General features: G+C 36.6%; 2 non-coding genes across 2 annotated transcripts; both read left to right on the top strand.

The window, feature by feature from the left end:
* The first annotated feature begins 945 nt into the window (after positions 1-945).
* On the top strand, positions 946-1,053 carry LOC112726103 (small nucleolar RNA R71). Its single transcript, XR_003165170.1, has one exon. It is a non-coding gene; the product is annotated as a small nucleolar RNA R71 (small nucleolar RNA).
* A 7,552-nt stretch (positions 1,054-8,605) lies between these two features.
* On the top strand, positions 8,606-8,713 carry LOC112725442 (small nucleolar RNA R71). The gene has a single exon (XR_003164551.1). It is a non-coding gene; the product is annotated as a small nucleolar RNA R71 (small nucleolar RNA).
* Positions 8,714-18,837: the final 10,124 nt, after the last annotated feature.

The raw sequence follows: 18,837 nt of genomic DNA, 5'->3' as shown, positions 1-18,837 counted from the left end.
AGAAGAGGAATACTCATCAGAGCTCATGAATGGCATAAGGAGGTTTAATGGAATCTCTATGGTCTCTAGATGAGCCTCAGATTCCTTTGGTTCCTCAAAGGGAAACTTCTTATTGATCACTGGACGCCCCAAGAGGTCTTCCTCCTTGGGATTCACGTCCTCCCCTTCTTCCTTAGATTCGGCCATGATGGTTATATAAATGGCCTTGCACTCTCCTTTTGGATTTTCTTCTGTATTGCTTGGGAGAGTACTATGAGGGATTTCAGTGATCCTTTTACTCAGCTGGCCCACTTGTGCCTCCAAATTTCTAATGGAAGACCTTGTTTCATTCATGAAACTTACAGTGGCCTTAGATAGATCAGAGACTAAGTTTGCTAAATTAGAGGTATTTTGTTTAGAGTTCTCTGTCTGTTGCTGAGTGGATGATGGAAAAGGTTTACTATTGTTAAACCTATTTCTTCCACCATTATTAAAGCCTTGTTGAGGCTTTTGATCCTTCCATGAGAAATTTGGATGATTTCTCCATGATGAGTTATAGGTGTTTCCATAAGGTTCACCCATGTAATTCACCTCTGCTATTGCAGGGTTTTCAGGATCATAAGCTTCTTCTTCAGAAGATGCCTCTTGAGTACTGTTGGATGCAGCTTGCATTCCATTCAGACTCTGAGAAATCATATTGACTTGCTGAGTCAATATTTTATTCTGAGCCAATATAGCATCCAGAGTATCAATTTCAAGAACTCCCTTCTTCTGAGGTGTCCCATTACTCACAGAATTCCTCTCAGAAGTGTACATAAACTGGTTATTAGCAACCATGTCAATGAGTTCTTGAGCTTCTGCAGGTGTTTTCTTTAGGTGAATGGATCCACCTGCAGAAGTATCCAATGACATCTTAGCTAATTCAGACAGACCATCATAGAATATATCCAGGATGGTCCATTCTGAAAGCATGTCAGAAGGACACTTTTTGGTCAGTTGCTTGTATCTCTCCCAAGCTTCATAGAGGGATTCACCTTCTTTCTGTCTGAAGGTTTGAACATCAACTCTAAGCTTGCTCAGCTTTTGAGGAGGAAAGAACTTGGCTAAGAAAGCAGTGACCAGCTTATCCCAAGAGTTCAGGCTATCTTTGGGTTGAGAGTCCAACCACACTCTAGCTCTGTCTCTTATAGCAAAGGGGAAAAGCATGAGCCTGTAGACTTCAGGATCTACTCCATTAGTCTTAACAGTATCACAGATCTGCAAGAATTCAGTTAAGAACTGAAAAGGATCTTTAGATGGAAGTCCATGAAACTTGCAGTTCTGCTGCATCAGAGAAACTAGCTGAGATTTCAGCTCAAAATTGTTTGCTCCAATAGTAGGGATGGAGATGCTTCTTCCATGTAAATTGGAATTAGGTGCAGTAAAGTTACCAAGCATCCTCCTTGCATTATTATTATTTTCGGCTGCCATCTCCTCTTCCTGTTCGAAAATTTCTGACAGGTGCTTGCTGGCTTGTTGTAATTTAGCTTCTTTTAGTTTCCTCTTCAGAGTCCTTTCAGGTTCTGGATCTGCTTCAACAAGAATGTTCTTGTCCTTGCTCCTGCTCATATAAAAAAGAGGGAACAGAAAAATAATAATAATAGGGATCCTTTTTACCACAGTATAGAGGTCCCTGTGTGAGTAGAAAAAAAGAAGAAGAGAAAATCTGAACTCAGAGAGAGAGAGAGAGAGTTCGGATTTTTGGTGAGTGAGGAAGAGATGTTAGTAAATAAATAAATAAATAGAAGGAGATGAGAGAGAGAGAAAATTTTTGAAAATTATTTTTGAAAAAGAGTTAGTGATTTTCGAAAATTGTTTTTGAAAAAGGTTAGTAATTTTCGAAAATTAAAATCAAAAATTAAAATAATTAGTTAATTAAAAAGAATTTTTGAAAAAGAGGGAAGATATTTTCGAAAATTAGAGAGAGAAAGAGTTAGTTAGGTAGTTTTGAAAAAGATAAGAAACAAACAAAAAGTTGGTTAGTTAGTTGAAACAAATTTTGAAAATCAATTTTTGAAAAGATAAGAAGATAAGAAGTTAGAGAAGATATTTTAAAATCAAATTTTTGAAAAAGATAAGATAAGGAGATATTTTTGAAAAGATATGATTGATATTAGTTTTGAAAAAGATTTGATTTTTTAAAATTACAATTAATGACTTGATTCACAAGAAATCACAAAGTATGATTCTAGAACTTAAAGTTTGAATCTTTCTTAACAAGTAAGTAACAAACTTGAAATTTTTTGAATCAAAACATTAATTGATGATGTTATTTTCGAAAATTATGTAATAAAGATAAGAAAAAGATTTTTGAAAACTATTTTAAAATTTTCGAAAATAACTAAGAAAAATGAGAAAGATTTGATTTTTGAAAAAGATTTTGAAAAAGATAAGATTTTTAAATTGAAAATTTGATTTGACTCATAAGATACAACTAAATTTTTAAAAAGTTTTGAAAAAGTCAACTCAAATTTTCGAATTTATGAGAAGAAAAAGGGAAGGATATTTTTTTTATTTTTGAATTTTTAATGATGAGAGAGAAAAACATGAAAATGATGCTATGCATGAAAGTTATGGATCAAAACAATGAAAGTATGCAAGAACGCTATGAATGTCAAGATGAACACCAATAACACTTTGAATGTCATGATGAACATCAAGAACATATTTTTGAAAAATTTTTTATGCAAAGAAAACATGCAAGACACCAAACTTAGAAATCTTTAATGCTCAGGCAATAAGAATTCAAGAATGCATATGAAAAACACCATACAACACAAAACAAGAAAACATCAAGATCAAACAAGAAGACTTACCAAGAACAACTTGAAGATCATGAAGAACACTATGAATGCATGAATTTTTCGAAAAAATGCAAGATGAATATGCAATTGACACCAAACTTAAAATCTGACTCAAGACTCAAACAAGAAACACAAAATATTTTTTATTTTTATGATTTTATAATTTTTTTGTATTTTTTTTCGAAAATTAATGTGAAAAAGAAAAATAAGGATTCCAAAATTTTTAATATGAATTCCAGGAATCTTGTGCTCTTTAGTCTAAAGCTCTAATCTGAGGGTTAGGCATGGCTTAATAGCCATCCAAGCTTTAGTATGCTATTACATGCATTGAAGTGATTAGTTGAATCCTCAGTCCAAAGGAATTTGGACATGGCTTCACAGCCAGCCAGGATTCAACAAATCATCATGAAACACTAGAATTCATTCTTAAAAATTCTGAAGAAAAAATATATTTTTTTGAAAACATTTTTTTTTTCGAAAACAGATGAGAAAATTTTGAAATATTTTTGAAAAATTTTTGAAAAGAAAACAAAAAGAAAATTACCTAATCTGAGCAACAAGATGAACCGTCAGTTGTCCAAACTCGAACAATCCCCGGCAACGGCGCCAGAAACTCTGTACGCACGTCTTAATAAATCGTTTTTCATTCACAACTTCGATACAACTAACCAGCAAGTGCACTGGGTCGTCCAAGTAATAAACCTTACGTGAGTAAGGGTCGATCCCACGGAGATTGTTGGTATGAAGCAAGCTATGGTCACCTTGTAAATCTCAGTCAGGCGGATATAAAATAGTTATGGAGTTTTCGAACATAAATAATAAATAGATAGAAAATAAGGATAGAAACACTTATGTATATCATTGGTGAGAATTTTAGATAAGTGTATAGAGATGCTTTCGTTCCTCTGAACCTCTGCTTTCCTGCTGTCTTCATCCAATCAGTCTTACTCCTTTCCATGGCTGGCTTTATGTAAGGACATCACCGTTGTCAATGGCTACTTTTAATCCTCTCTGGAAAATGGTCCGATGCACTGTCACTGCATGGCTAATCGTTTGGAGGCATCACCCTTGCCAATGGCTGCATCCTATCCTCTTGTGAAAATGGTCCAAATGCTCTGTTACAGCACGGCTAATCATCTGAGGTTCTCGATCATACTGGAATAGGATTCACCCTCCTTTTGCGTCTGTCACTACCCCCAGCACTCGCGAGTTTGAAGTTCATCACAGTCATTCAATCCCAGAGTCCTACTCGGAATACCACAAACAAGGTTTAGACTTTCCGGACTCTCATGAATGCCGCCATCAATCTAGCTTATACCACGAAGATTCTGATTAAGAGATCCAAGAGATACTCATTCAATCTAAGGTGGAACGGAAGTGGTTGTCAGGCACGCGTTCATGGGGGAATGATGATGATTGTCACATTCATCACATTCAGGTTGAAGTGCGAATGAATATCTTAGAAGCGGAATAAGTTGAATTGAATAGAAAAACAGTAGTACTTTGCATTAATCTTTGAGGAACAGCAGAGCTCCACACCTTAATCTATGGAGTGTAGAAACTCTACCGTTAAAAATACATAAGTGAACATAGGGTAAGCATGGCCAAGTGGCCAGCCTCCCATGGAGGTCTAGAGATCTAAAAATGATCAAAAGATGTCTAATACAATAGTAAAAAGTCCTATTTATACTAAACTAGTTACTAGGGTTTACAGAAGTAAGTAATTGATGCATAAATCCACTTCTGGGGCCCACTTGGTGTGTGCTTGGGCTGAGCTTGAATGTTACACGTGCAGAGGCTCTTTCTGGAGTTGAACGCCAGGTTGTAACGTATTTCTGGCGTTCAACTCTGGTTTGTGACGTGTTTCTGGCGTTTAACTCCAGACAGCAGCGTAGAACTGGCGTTCAACGCCCTATTACGTCATCTAAACTCGGTCAAAGTATGGACTATTATATATTTCTGGAAAGCCCTGGATGTCTACTTTCCAACGCGATTGGAAGCGCGCCATTTTGAGTTCTGTAGCTCCAGAAAATCCACTTTGAGTGCAGGGAGGTCAGAATCCAACAGCATCAGCAGTCCTTCTTCAACCTCTGAATCTGATTTTTGCTCAAGTCCCTCAATTTCAGCCAGAAAATACCTGAAATCACAGAAAAACACACAAACTCATAGTAAAGTCCAGAAATGTGAATTTAACATAAAAACTAATAAAAAATCCCTAAAAGTAACTAGATTCTACTAAAAACATACTAAAAACAATGCCAAAAAGCGTATAAATTATCCGCTCATCAGAGGTGTTGATTTACTCCCAATAGTTTTGTGGAGGAAAGTGCATCCCTTGAGGCATCTCGGGGATTTCATGATGAGGAATTTCCTCATGCTCTTGTTGAGGTCCATGAGTGGGATCTCTTGTTTGCTCCATCGTCTTCTTAGTGATGGGCTTGTCCTCATCAATGAGGATGTCTCCCTCTATGTCGATTCCAGCTAAATTGCAGAGGTGACAAATGAGGTGAGGAAAGGCTAACCTTGCCAAAGTGGAGGACTTGTCAGCCACCTTGTAGAGTTCTTGAGGTATAATCTCATGAACTTCCACTTCCTCCCCAATCATGATACTATGGATCATGATGGCCCGATCCACAGTTACTTCGAATCGGTTGCTAGTAGGAATGATAGAGCGTTGGATGAACTCCAACCATCCTATAGCTATAGGCTTAAGGTCCGGTCTTCTCAATTGAACAGGCTTGCCTCTTAAGTCTCTTTTCCACTAAGCTCCTTCCACACATATGTCCATGAGGACTTGGTCCAACCTTTGATCAAAGTTGACCCTTCTAGTGTAGGGGCGTGCGTTTTCTTGCATCATTGGCAAGTTGAACGCCAACCTTACATTTTCCAGACTGAAATCTAAGCATTTCTCCCAAACCATTGTAAGCCAATTCTTTGGATTCGGGTTCATACTTTGATCATGGTTCCTAGTGAACTATGCGTTTGCATAGAACTCTTAAACCATTAAGATTCCGACTTGTTGAATAGGATTGGAGAGAACTTCCCATCCTCTTCTTCTAATCTCATGTCGGATCTCCAGATACTCACTCCTTTTGAGCTTGAAAGGGACCTCAGGGATCACCTTCTTCTTGGTCACAACTTCATAGAAGTGGTCTTGATGGACCTTTGAGATGAATCTCTCTATCTCCCATGACTCGGAGATGGAATCTTTTGCCTTCCCTTTCCTCTTTCTAGAGGTTTCTCCGGCCTTAGGTGCCATAAATGGTTATGGAAAAACAAAAAGTAATGCTTTTACCACACCAAACTTAAAAGGTTTGCTCGTCCTCGAGCAAAAAAAGAAAGAAAGTAGTAGAAGAAGAAGAAAATGGAGGAGATGGAGGGAGATATGTGGTTCGGCCAAGGGGTAGAAGTAGTGGTTGTAATGTGTGAAAAAGAAGGAGTGGTGAGGGGTTCATATAGGGGTGGGCGAGGGTTAGGTTTCATGTATTAGGGTTGGGTTTAGGAGGGAAAGGATTTTAAATTTGAAGGTAGGTGGGGTTTTTGGGGAAGAGTGGATGGATGTGAGTGGTGAAGAGGTGGTGGGTAAGGGTGATGGAGGTGATTGGTGAAGGGTATTTGGGAAAGAGTGTTATGAAAAGGTGGGAGAGAGAGAAAGATAGAGAGAGGTGGGGTAGATAAGGATCCTGTGAGGTCCACAGATCCTGAGGAGTCAAGGACTTAGCATCCCTGCTCCATTTAGGCATGTAAACGCCCTTAGAGTGCAATCCTGGCATTTAACGCCAGACTACTGCTTGTTTCTGGCGTTAAACGCCAGCTTTTCTCCCTTTCTTGGCATTTAACGCCAACTTGGTGCTCTGTTCTGGCGTTTAACGCCCATTCTGCTACTCTTACTGGCGTTTAAACGCCAATAAGCTCTTCCTCTAGGGTGAGCTATTTTTAATATTGTTTTTCATTCTGTTTTTTATTTTTCAATTGTTTTGTGACTTCACATGATCATCAACCTAAAGAAAACATAAAATAGCAATGGAAAATAAAAAGATATAATTAAATAACATTGGGTTGCCTCCCAACAAGCGCTTCTTTACTGTCAATAGCTTGACAGTGAGCTCTCATGGAGCCTCATAGATAATCAGAGCAGGGTTGGGGCCTCTCAACACCAAACTTAGAGTTTGGTTGTGGCCTCCCAATACCAAACTTAGAGTTTGGTTGTGGCCTCCCAACACCAAACTTAGAGTTTGAATGTGCGGGTTTTGTTTGACTCTGTATTGAGAGAAGCTTTTCATGCTTCCTCTCCATGGTTACAGAAGGAGAACCTTGAGTCTTGAATACAAGGTAGTCCTCTGTCAACATCAATCACAGCGTTTGCTGTGGCTAGGAAGGGTCTGCCAAGGATGATGGATTCATCCTCATCCTTTCCAGTGTCTAGGATTATAAATCAGCAGGGATGTAAAGGCCTTCAACCTTCACTAGCACGTCCTCTACTAGTCCATAAGCCTATTTTAATGATTTGTCTGCCATCTCTAGTGAGATTCTTGCAGCTTGTACCTCAAAGATTCCTAGATTCTCTATTACAGAGAGTGGCATGAGGTTTATCCCTGACCCCAGGTCACACAGAGCCTTCTCAAAGGTCATGGTGCCTACGGTACAAGGTATGAAGAATTTTCCGGGATCCGGTTTCTTCTGAGGTAATGTCTGCCTCATTAATGCACTCAGTTCATTCGTGAGCAAGGGGGTTCATCCTCCTAAGTCTCATTACCAAATAACTTGGCATTCAGCTTCATGATTTCTCCAAGATACTTAGTAACTTGCACTTCAGTGATGTCTTCATCCTCTTCAGAGGAAGAATATGCATCAGAGCTCATGAATGGCAGAAGGAAGTTCAATGGAATCTCTATGGTCTCTGTATGAGCCTCAGATTCCTTTGGTTCCTCAAAGGAAAACTCCTTTCTGTCTAGAGGACGTCCCATGAGCCTTTTCTCACTGGGACTCACGTCCTTCTCACTCTCTCCAAGTTCGGCCATGTTGGTCATGGTTATGGCCTTGCACTCTCTCTTGGGATTTTCTTCTGTATTGCTTGGGAGAGTACTGGGAGGAGTTTCAGTAATCTTCTTACTCAGCTGACCCACCTGTGCCTCCAAATTTCTGATGGAGGACCTTGTTTCATTCATGAAACTTAGTGTGGTCTTGGATAGATCAGAGACTATGGCTGCCAGGCCAGAATGGCTCTGTTCAGAATTCTCTGTCTGTTGCTGGGAAGATGATGGAAAAGGCTTGCTATTGCTAAACCTATTTCTTCCACCATTATTATTAAAGCCTTGTTGAGGCTTCTGTTGGTCCTTCCATAAGAAATTTGGATGATTTCTCCCTGAAAGATTATAGGTGTTTCCATAGGATTCTCCTATGTAATTCACCTCTACCATTGCAGGGTTCTCAGGATCATAAGCTTCTTCTTCAGAAGATGCTTCTTTAGTACTGTTGGATGTAGCTTGCAATCCATTCAGACTCTGAGAAATCATATTGACTTACTGGGTCAATATTTTGTTCTGAGCCAATATGGCATACAGAGTATCAATTTCAAGAATTCTCTTCTTCTGAGGCGTCCCATTGTTCACAGGACTCCTCTCAGAGGTGTACATGAACTGGTTATTTGCAACCATTTCAATGAGTTCCTGAACTTCTGCAGGGGTTTTTAGATGAAGAGATCCTCCTGCAGAATGGTCTAATGACATTTTTGATAACTCAGACAGACCATCATAGAATATACATATGATGCTCCATTCTGGAAGCATGTCAGTAGGACACCTTTTGATCAGTTGCTTATATCTTTCCCAAGCTTCATAAAGGGACTCTCCTTCTTTCTGTCTGAAGGTTTAGATTTCCACTCTAAGTTTGCTCATCTTTTGAGGTGGAGAATTTGGCCAGGAAAGCACTGACCAACTTATCCCAAGAGTTCAGGCTTTCCTTAGGTTGTGAATCCAACCATGTTCTAGCTCTGTCTCTTACAGCAAAAGGGAAAAGCATAAGCCTGTAGACCTCGGGATCAACTCCATTGGTCTTGATAGTGTCACAGATTTGCAAGAATTCAACTAAGAACTGATGAGGATCTTCCAATGAAAGTCCATGAAACTTGCAATTCTGTTACATTAGAGGAACTAATTGAGGCTTAAGCTCAAAGTTGTTTGCTCCAATGGCAGGAATTGAGATGCTTCTTCCATAGAAGTTAGAAGAGGGTTCAATAAAGTCACCAAGCATCTTCCTTGCATCTCCACCATTGTTATTAGGTTCGGCCATGTCTCCTTCTTTTTCGAAAATTTTTGGCAGGTCTTCTCCAGAGGGTTGTGCCTTAGCTTTCCTTAGCTTCCTCTTCAGAGTCCTTTCAGGTTCAGGATCAGCTTTAACAAGAATGTTCTTATCCTTGTTCCTGCTCATATGAAAAAGAAGAGAACAGAAAAGAAGAGGAATCCTCTATGTCACAGTATAGAGATTCCTTTATGTGAGTAGAAGAATAGAAGAATAGAAGGAGGAGAAGAGAAAAATTCAAACACAGAGAAGAAGAGGGGGTTCGAATTATAAGTAGAAGAGAAGTGTTAGTAGATAAATAAATAAATAGAAGAGATGAGAGAGAGAATTCGAATTTAAATCAAAATGAGAAGAAAATTGTTTTTGTTTTTATTTTAATTATTGGTTATAATTCGAAATTTAAGAGAAGAGATAAAATAAAATTTGAAAACTGAATGAAGTAATTAAATAAAAATAAATTTTTGAAAAAAAATTGTTAGTGATTTTCGAAAATTGGAGAGAGAAAAGTAGTTAGTTGGTTTTGAAAAAGATGTGATTGAAATAGAAAACTTTTTAAAATCAAACAAAAAGTCAAGTAGTTAATTGAAAAAGATTTGAAAATCAATTTTGAAAAGATAACAAGTTAGAAAACATTTTGAAATTGATTTTGAAAAAGATATGATTGAAATTTATTTTGAAAAAGATTTGAAAAGGAAATTAAAAAGATTTGATTTTGAAAATTAAAGTTGATTACTTGACTAACAAGAAACTAAAAGATATGATTTTTAAAATTTAAAGATGGGTAAAGTACTAAATTGGTCCCCTAGGTTTGGGCATAATTCTGTTTTGGTCCTTAAGGTTTAAAGTGTTCTATTTGAATCCAAAAAAGTTTCATTTAACATCAATTTAGTCCCATAGTGAGGTCAAAATTAAATAATTAACAAAATGTCCTACATAACAACAGTTCAAGAACAAAATCGATAATCTGGAGAACAAGTACAGCTCCAGATGCACAAAATCAACCGTTGATGCATCAATACATTTACTTATCATTTTCTTTAGTTTTATAGAAAATATTTTATTTATATTATAAAAAAATAATAAATAAATATATTGATGTATCAATGGTTGATTTTATGCCTCTGGAGCTTGTACTTGTTCTCCAGATTATCGATTTTGTTCTTGTACTGTTGTTATGTAGGACATTTTGATAATTATTTAAGTTTGAACTCACTATGGGACTAAATTGATGCTAAATGAAACTTTTTTGGATTCAAATAGAACACTTTAAACCTTAAGGATCAAAACAGAATTACGCCCAAACCTAGGGGACCAATTTAGTACTTTACCCTTTAAAGATTGATCCTTTCTTAATAGGCATGTAACAACTTGAAAATTTTTGAATCAAAACATTAATTGTTAGCATTGAATTCGAAAATATGAAATAAAAATAAGAAAAGATTTTGAAAATCAAAGTTTAAAGTTTTCAAAAATTATGAAAGGAAAATGAAAAAGATTTGATTTTTGAAAAAGTTTTGAAAAGATAGGATTTTTAAATTAAAAATTGACTTGACTAACAAGAAACAACTAAATTTTAAAACTTTTTTACTAAATCAATTCAAAATTTTTGAAATTTATGATAAGAATAAGGGAAAGATATTTTTTTATTTTTGAATTTTAATGAGGAAAGAGAAAAACATAAAAATGATGCAAAACATGAAGTTTAGGATCAAAACAAAAAAAATGTATGCAAGTCACTTTGAATGTCAAGATGAACACCAAGAACACTTTGAAGATAGATGAACATCAAGAACATGTTTTTGAAAATTTTTAAGAAAAGAAAAACATGCAAGACACCAAAATTAAAAATTTTTAATGTTTAGACACTAATAAATTGAAAATGCATATGAAAAATAAAAAAAAAAGACATAAAACAAGAAAATCACAAGATTAAACAATGAAAATCATCAAGAACAACTTGAAGATCATGAAGAACTCAATGCATGTATTTTTCGAAAATTTAAAGAAAATTTAAAACATGCAATTGACACCAAACTTAAAATTTGACACTAGACTCAAACAAGAAACATAAAATATTTTTGGTTTTTATGATTTTATTAATTTTTTTTTGTATTTTTCGAAAATTCTTTTAGAAAAAGGAAATAAAGAAATTCAAAATTTTTAATACGAATTCCAGGAATCATGCAATGTTAGTCTAAAGCTTCAGTCTAAAAAGATTAGACATGGCTAGCCAAGCCTCAGCAGGACATTACATACAACAGCCAAATTGATGGGAATCAACTAGCTCTTGTGATGATAAGTTGAAACCTCGATCCAAAAGATTAGACATGGCTTTACAGCCAGCCAAACTTCAACAAATCATCATGAAACTCTAGAATTCATTCTTAAGAATTCTGAAAACATAGAATAATTTATTCATTTTATATTATTTTTTTTTGTTTTTTTTTTTCAAAAATAAGAAGCTTAAAAATAAAATAAAATTACCTAATCTGAGCAACAAGATGAACCGTCAGTTGTCCAAACTCGAACAATCCCCGGCAACGGCACCAAAAACTTGGTGCACGAAATTGTGATCTCTGGCAACGGCGCCAACAACTTGGTACGCACGTTCATAATCTCAATTCTTTTTCACAACTAACCAGTAAGTGCACTGGGTCGTCCAAGTAATAAACCTTACGTGAGTAAGGGTCGATCCCACAGAGATTGTCGGCTTAAAGCAAGCTATGGTCATCTTATAAATCTCAGTCAGGCAGATTCAAATGGTTATGGGATTTTGGTAATTAAAATATAAATAGAACATAAAATAAGATAGAGATACTTATGTAATTCATTGGTGAGAATCTCAGATAAGCGTAGGGAGATGCTTTGTTCCTTCTGAATCTCTGCTTTCCTACTGCCTTCATTCAATCATTCATACTCCTTTCCATGGCAAGCTGTATGTTGGGGGATCACCGTTGTCAATGGCTATCGTCCGTCCTCTCAGTAAAAATGGTCCAAATGCGCTGTCACCGCACGGCTAATCATCTGTCGGTTCTCACTCATGTTGGAATAGGATCTATTGATCCTTTTGCGTCTGTCACTACGCCCAACACTCGCGAGTTTGAAGCTCGTCACAGTCATCCCATCCCAGATCCTACTCGGAATACCACAGACAAGGTTTAGACTTTCCGGATCTCAAGAATACTGCTAATTGATTCTAGCTTATACCACGAAGACTTCGATCTTTCTGAATGGAGGCTAAGAAATAAACACTCAAGCTCGTTTTCATGTAGAACGGAAGTGGTTGTCAGGCACGCGTTCATAGGTGAGAATGGTGATGAGTGTCACATAATCATCACATTCATCATGTTCTTGGGTGCGAATGAATATCTTAGAACAAGAATAAGCTTGAATTGAATATAAAAACAATAGTACTTTGCATTAATTCATGAGGAACAGCAGAGCTCCACACCTTAATCTATGGGGTGTAGAAACTCCACCGTTGAAAATACATAAGTGATAATAGTGTTCATTGGCTTCGGTCCCAGAGGGGGAACCAGAATGACCAAGACTTCCGTCTGAGGACTAAACGTCCAAAGATTGATTCGAAGATGTAAACTAAATCACTAGAAGTAGTTTATATACTAAAACTAGTAGCTAGGGTTACAGAAAATAAGTATATGATGCAGAAATCCACTTCCGGGCCCACTTGGTGTGTGCTTAGGCTGAGCATTGAGCTTTACACGTGTAGAGACTTCTCTTGGAGTTAAACGCTAGGTTGCAGCCTGTTCGTGGCGTTTAACTCTAGTTTGTAACCTGTTTCTGGCGTTTAACTTCAGAATAGTGCAGGAAGTTGTCGTTTGAACGCCAGTTTGCATCGTCAAAACTCAAGCAAACTGTGGACTATTATATATTGCTGGAAAGACCTAGATGTCTACTTTCCAACGCAATTGAGAGCGTGCCAATTGGGTTTCTTTAGCTCCAGAAAATCCATTTCGAGGGCAGGGTGGTCAGAATCCAACAGCATCTGCAGTCCTTTTTCAACCTCTGATCCTCAATTTCAGCCAGAAAATACCTGAAATCACAGAAAAACACACAAACTCATAGTAAAGTCTAGAAATATGAATTTTGAATAAAAACTAATAAAAATATACTAAAAAGTAATTAAAACATACTGAAAACTACCTGAAAACAATGCCAAAAAGCGTATAAATTATCCGCTCATCACGTGCCTTACAATTTCTGAGGGCTTTTGGCCCAAATTTTGAAGGCTTGAGGCTGAAATTGGAGTGCTATATAAGGGGGAGCATGGGAGTAATTTTTACATAGTTTTTTTTACATAGTAATTAGGAGTAGGAGTAGTGTAGAGTAGAGAGCTCTCCTAGGGTTTATCAATTTCCATTGTAGCATTTTATAGCAAGCTTTGATCTTTCATTTTACTTCTTCAATTGTAATTACTCTCAATTTACTCTTTAATTCAAGCACCTTTACTTTCATTTCCTTTTGGTTCAAGTTACTTTGTTCATATTGCAATTTTGTGTTCCTTGAAGTTTTGATTAATGAATTTTATGTTTCATGCTCTCTTTATGTTTGATTGCTTGTTTATTATTGATATTGTTGATAGCTTGGTTATAGTTTTCATTTTTCTTTACAATTTCCCATATTTTACTTTTATGCACACAAGGTGTTTGTGAAAATTCCAACTTTAAGTTTTGAGTAGATTTTCCCACCTTAGCTTGTGGTTTGAGTTCCTAGGATACTAGAGTCATAATGTCCAACATTTAGTGGTAATTCCTGGTTAGTTAGTTGACTCTTGTTTCCATTGACGCTAGCTTTTTATCAACTAGTTTGGTAAGTTAGCTAGGACTTATGGATTTAGGTCAATTATACTTGCTTGACTTACTCCTCGATGGTTGGGGTTGACTAGGTGAGATTGACTCATCATAATTACCATATTTTTGGTTATGAAAATGATAGGATTCCTTAGATCCTCATTCCCAAGTCAAGGTTCTCTTATTGCATTTATAGCATTTTCACTAGTTTCGATCTCATTCCCTTTTTACTTGCATGAATTAACAATTTTGCTCATTCCTTAGTTATTTCATTTTTTAGTTCTTTTAATCTTTAGTTCTTTAATTCAAAACCCCATTTTCCTCACAACCGAAAGAGAAACACTTCCAATCGCATCCTAGGGAGAACGACCCAGGATTTAAAACTCCCGGTTTATGTTTGGTTTGAATTGTGACATATCTTTAGGAATTAAATTTGAAGTTGAGAGTTAGTTGTTGATTTGGCTATACTTACAACGAAGTGATCTTATTTTAAGAAAATCTAGATCAACACTAATTTGCTTCTTATCATGTACATATATTGGTTGTCAGCAACCATCTCTATGAACTCCTGCTCCTCCTCAGGCATCTTTTTCATGTGGAGTGAGTCACCAGCAGAGTGATCCAATGACATCTTGGACATCTCAGAGAGGTCATCATAGAAGATCTCCAACATGGTCCACTCTGAGATCATGTCTGGAGGGCACCTCCTGATCAGCTGTTTGTACTTCTCCCAGACTTCATAGAGGGATTCTCCCTCTTTTTGTCTGAAAGTCTAAACTTCCACCGTAAGCTTACTCAGCTTTTGAAGTGAAAAGAACTTGGTCAAAAATCCATTGACCACCTTCTCCCATGTGTCTAGGCTCTCCTTCGGCTGAGAATCTAGGCATAGATTTGCTCTGTCCCTTACAGCAAAGGGGAAGAGCATGATCTTGTAAACTTCAGGGTTCACTCCATTTGTCTTAATAGTGTCATAGATTTGCAGGAAATTAAATATAAACTTGTTGGGGTCCTCCTGCAGGAGTCCATAAAACTGACAATTCTGTTGCACCAGAGTGACCAGTTGAGGCTTAAACTCGAAATTATTGGCACCTATGGCAAGTATAGATATGTTGTGCCCATAGATAACAGATGTAGGTGCAGTATAGGAGCCAAGGACTTTCCTTGCGTCTCCTCCAGCGTTTGGATTGGCTGCCATGGCTGTATCTTTAGCTTCCTTCACAAAAGATTCTGTGAGATTCCCTCCGGCTCTGCTAGCTTGAGCTTGTTGCAAATTCTGCCTCAGGGTCCTCTCAGGTTTAGGGTCAGGATCAAGAAGGGTCTCCTTATCCCTGCTCCTACTCATAAACAATCAAGAAGCAAAGCAAGAAAAAAGAAAAAGAAAGAAAATGAGGGTCTCTTATGTCAGAGTATAGAGGACTTCCCTGTGAGAAATTCTAATAAAGATATCAAATGAGATAGAGTAATAAATAAAAAGAATTGAAAATAAGAATGGGGTTTTAATTTAAAAAGTTCTCGAAAATAACAAAAAGAAAGAGCTTAAGAAATTTTTGAAAAAAAAAAAAGAAGAAAGAAAACAAGAATTAAAGAGACACTAGACTAAAAAATTAAAATAGGATAAAGCAACCAATTAACTAACAAGATTTGAAAATAAAGATATAAGGATTAATTTGAAAGAAAGAAAAACTAACAAAATACTAAACTTTAAAAATTTGAATTTAAAATAAAGATAAGTTAAGATAACAAAATTCGAAAATTAAGGAAAAAGATAAGATGAAGGTCAAAAATCAAGAAAGATAAACAAGATAAGATTAAAGAAAATTAAATTAAACCAAAAGATTATTAATGGGACACCAAACTTAAATCTTAAACCGGAATAAGAAAAGGACTCAAGAAATTTAGAAAATTTAAAAGAAAAGTTTTTTTTTAATTTAAAAAGGAAAATTAAACACTAAGACACACTAAATTTAAAATTTGAAAATAAGGAAAAATTAATAATGAAAATTTTTGAAAACCAAGAGAAATAGGTAAGTTTTGGATTTAGAAACTCAAAAGGAAATAAATGGTCAAAAACTCATAAAAGAAAAGAACCTAATCTAAGTAGCAAGACAACTAGTAGTTTGTCAACCACGAACAATCCCTGGCAACGACGCCAAAAACTTGCTGCGCGAAATTAGAACTCGCACAACTTCACCGGCAAGTGCACCAGGTCATCCAAGTAATACCTCAGGTGAGTGACAGTCGATCCCATGAGAATTGTTGGATTGAGCAAGCAATAGTTATCTTGCTGGACTTAGTCAGGCGAAAAGTAAAGAGAGTTGTTGTTGTTGTAGGCACATAAATCAAGAAAGTAAAGAAAAGCAATTAATGATTGGTGAAGAGATAATATATGGAAGCAGTTAAGGTATCGAAGATGTTTATCTTTCTAGATTAATACTTCTTACTAACTATTTTAACAATGAGTGATTCATTCCATGGTAAACTGTAAATGATTAACCCTAATCTCTTAGTGATTAATCTCCTCTGATCCTACTAAAATGCCACAAACAAGGTCAATTACTTTCGAACCAGAGTATGGAGCTCAGTGTTCTAGTTTATACCACAAAGGCCCTAATAATCACCCCATATCCCAGCTAAACAGATGTTCCCATGTCCCCAACAAGTTATGGATTAGCCGTCTAGGAGATGTATTCTCAAGCTGCAGTTCGAGTGATCTTTGGTCGAGCATCACAAGAACTCATGTAGAAAATGGGTCATACTTTCGTTCCACCCAGTTTCATTAGTATGAAGAACGATTCGCACCATAGAATGGAATCAAACATAGATATTAAAATAGAAAAGTAATAATATTAATACATAGGAATAAACAGAGCTCCTAATCTTAACCAGGAGGTTTAGTTGCTCATGGCATACAAAGAAAATAAAAAAATAGTAAAGAAGATCTGAAGTGATGTGTCCTCTAAACCTAAGTGATCTCCTCTTTACATAGTAAATACTGGACCTAAAAGATGTTAATTTAAATTTAAAAGTTATAAGGATAAGATAAAATAAGCTAAGGAGTGCTAAAATTTACTTTGGGGCCCACTTTGTAAATGTTGAGTGCTAATTCCTGGCGTTCAATGCTGAAATGGGCGTTGAACGCCCATAGGGGGTAGAGCGTGATGGTCCTTGCTCCCTGGATGGCATTGAACACCAGCTTTGGGCGTTCAACGCTGGTCTTGCTCCTTTTTGGGCGCTAAATGCCAGGTTTGGATGTTTAGCGCCAGATTTGGCAGTGATTTTGGATAAGAAGTATAAACTATCATATATTGGTAGAAAACTCTGGAAGTTAGCTTTCTAACGCCATTGAGATCGCGTCGATTGGACCTTTGTAGCTCAAGTTATACTTGTTGGAATGCAATGAGGTCAGGATTGACAACATTTGCTATCCTTTCTTCGTCTTTGAATAAGATTCTACCAAATCCGCCCAAAATTCACCTAAAATTATAAAAATAACACAAAAACTCAAAGTAGTATCCAAAGATGAATTTTGCACTAAAACATAGTAAAACTTAATAAAATCTAACTAAAAACAACTAGAAAATACTATGAAAAAGGGTATAAGATGCTCACGCATCACAAGCTTAACTTGAAACAAAAACACCACAAGCACTTAACTCGAAAATCCTTTGGGTTCAAATTTTTTCTTTCTTTTTCTCCCAGATAGTAGTGCTCAAAGCCTTAGGCATACTCAGTAACAGCAATGGGTCATGACTTCAAGTGCTTAGTCTCAAGGATTACTTGACACTTTCACACCATAAGCATATGGTTAGGGAAAACCCCTTTTTTGGGCTTTAAATCCATTTTGTCCCTCCTAACCATTGATGCTCAAAGCCTTGGACCTTTTTCTTTTGATTTTTCTTTTCTTTTCAATTCTTGTTGCTGTTTATTTTACTTTAAGAATCAATCTTTTTCATATTTCAGAGAATCAATAAAACTTTTCTAAGTTCCTATTCCTCAAAGAACCACTGTTCTCAACTCCAATATCAAGTATGCGTAGTTAATTCATACATTCAGAAACAGAGATAATGCCACCACATCAGATAACTCAAAAATCTTAACATACATAACTCAAACTCTCATGTATTTTATTATTTCTTTTCTTTCAAAAATTTTGTTTAAGCTCAGTGGACAATACATGAGACATCTTTTCAAAATAAACTTACTAAAATAGAGAATTTAACTAGAAAATAAGAAAATCCTACTAGTGATCATGCAACTCAGAATGGAAAACAAAAAATAGAACAAAGTACTAAAAAATGGAAATAAGATAAGGGAGATGAAGGTGAAACTCAACCACCTCACTCATGGTGGTTGCTGCTCTCTCCAGAGGGTTCTTTCTGGCGCTTGAACTCCTCCAATTCGTGCCTCTACTTCTTCTGCTCCTCTGTCAGCTTATGAAGGATGATGGACTGGTTCTTGTGCTCTTGCTTTACCTGGTCCATAGTGGATATTAACTGCCTGATGGATACTACAAGTTGAGTCTAGTACTCACGTGGAGGGAGATCTTGCCCTTGCGGTCATTCAGGCTGCTTCCTCTGAGGAGGAGGCTGGCTTCTGAGGTGATGCTTGCCCAAGTTCCCGGGTGTACTCCATGCTTTTCTTAGTGATTGGGCTGTCAACTGCAATCGGTATATCTCAATCAATCTTGACCTTGGCCGCCTCACATAAGAGGAAGATAAGATGAGAAAACGCTAGCCTAGAGAGGGTTGAGATCTTTGCTGTGATATTGTAGATCTCCAAAGGGATCACTTGATGAACTTTCACCTCATTGTCAAGCATAATACAGTGGATCATCACAGCTCGCCTCACAGTGACCTCAGATCGGTTGCTAGTGGGGAGGATGGATCGTTGAATAAACTCCAGCC

The sequence above is a fragment of the Arachis hypogaea genome, chromosome 11 (genome assembly GCF_003086295.3).
Source record: "Arachis hypogaea cultivar Tifrunner chromosome 11, arahy.Tifrunner.gnm2.J5K5, whole genome shotgun sequence".
In the NCBI taxonomy this organism is placed as follows: domain Eukaryota; kingdom Viridiplantae; phylum Streptophyta; class Magnoliopsida; order Fabales; family Fabaceae; genus Arachis; species Arachis hypogaea.
Note: the sequence above shows the minus strand (reverse complement) of the source record. Positions and strands in the feature narration are given on the sequence as shown.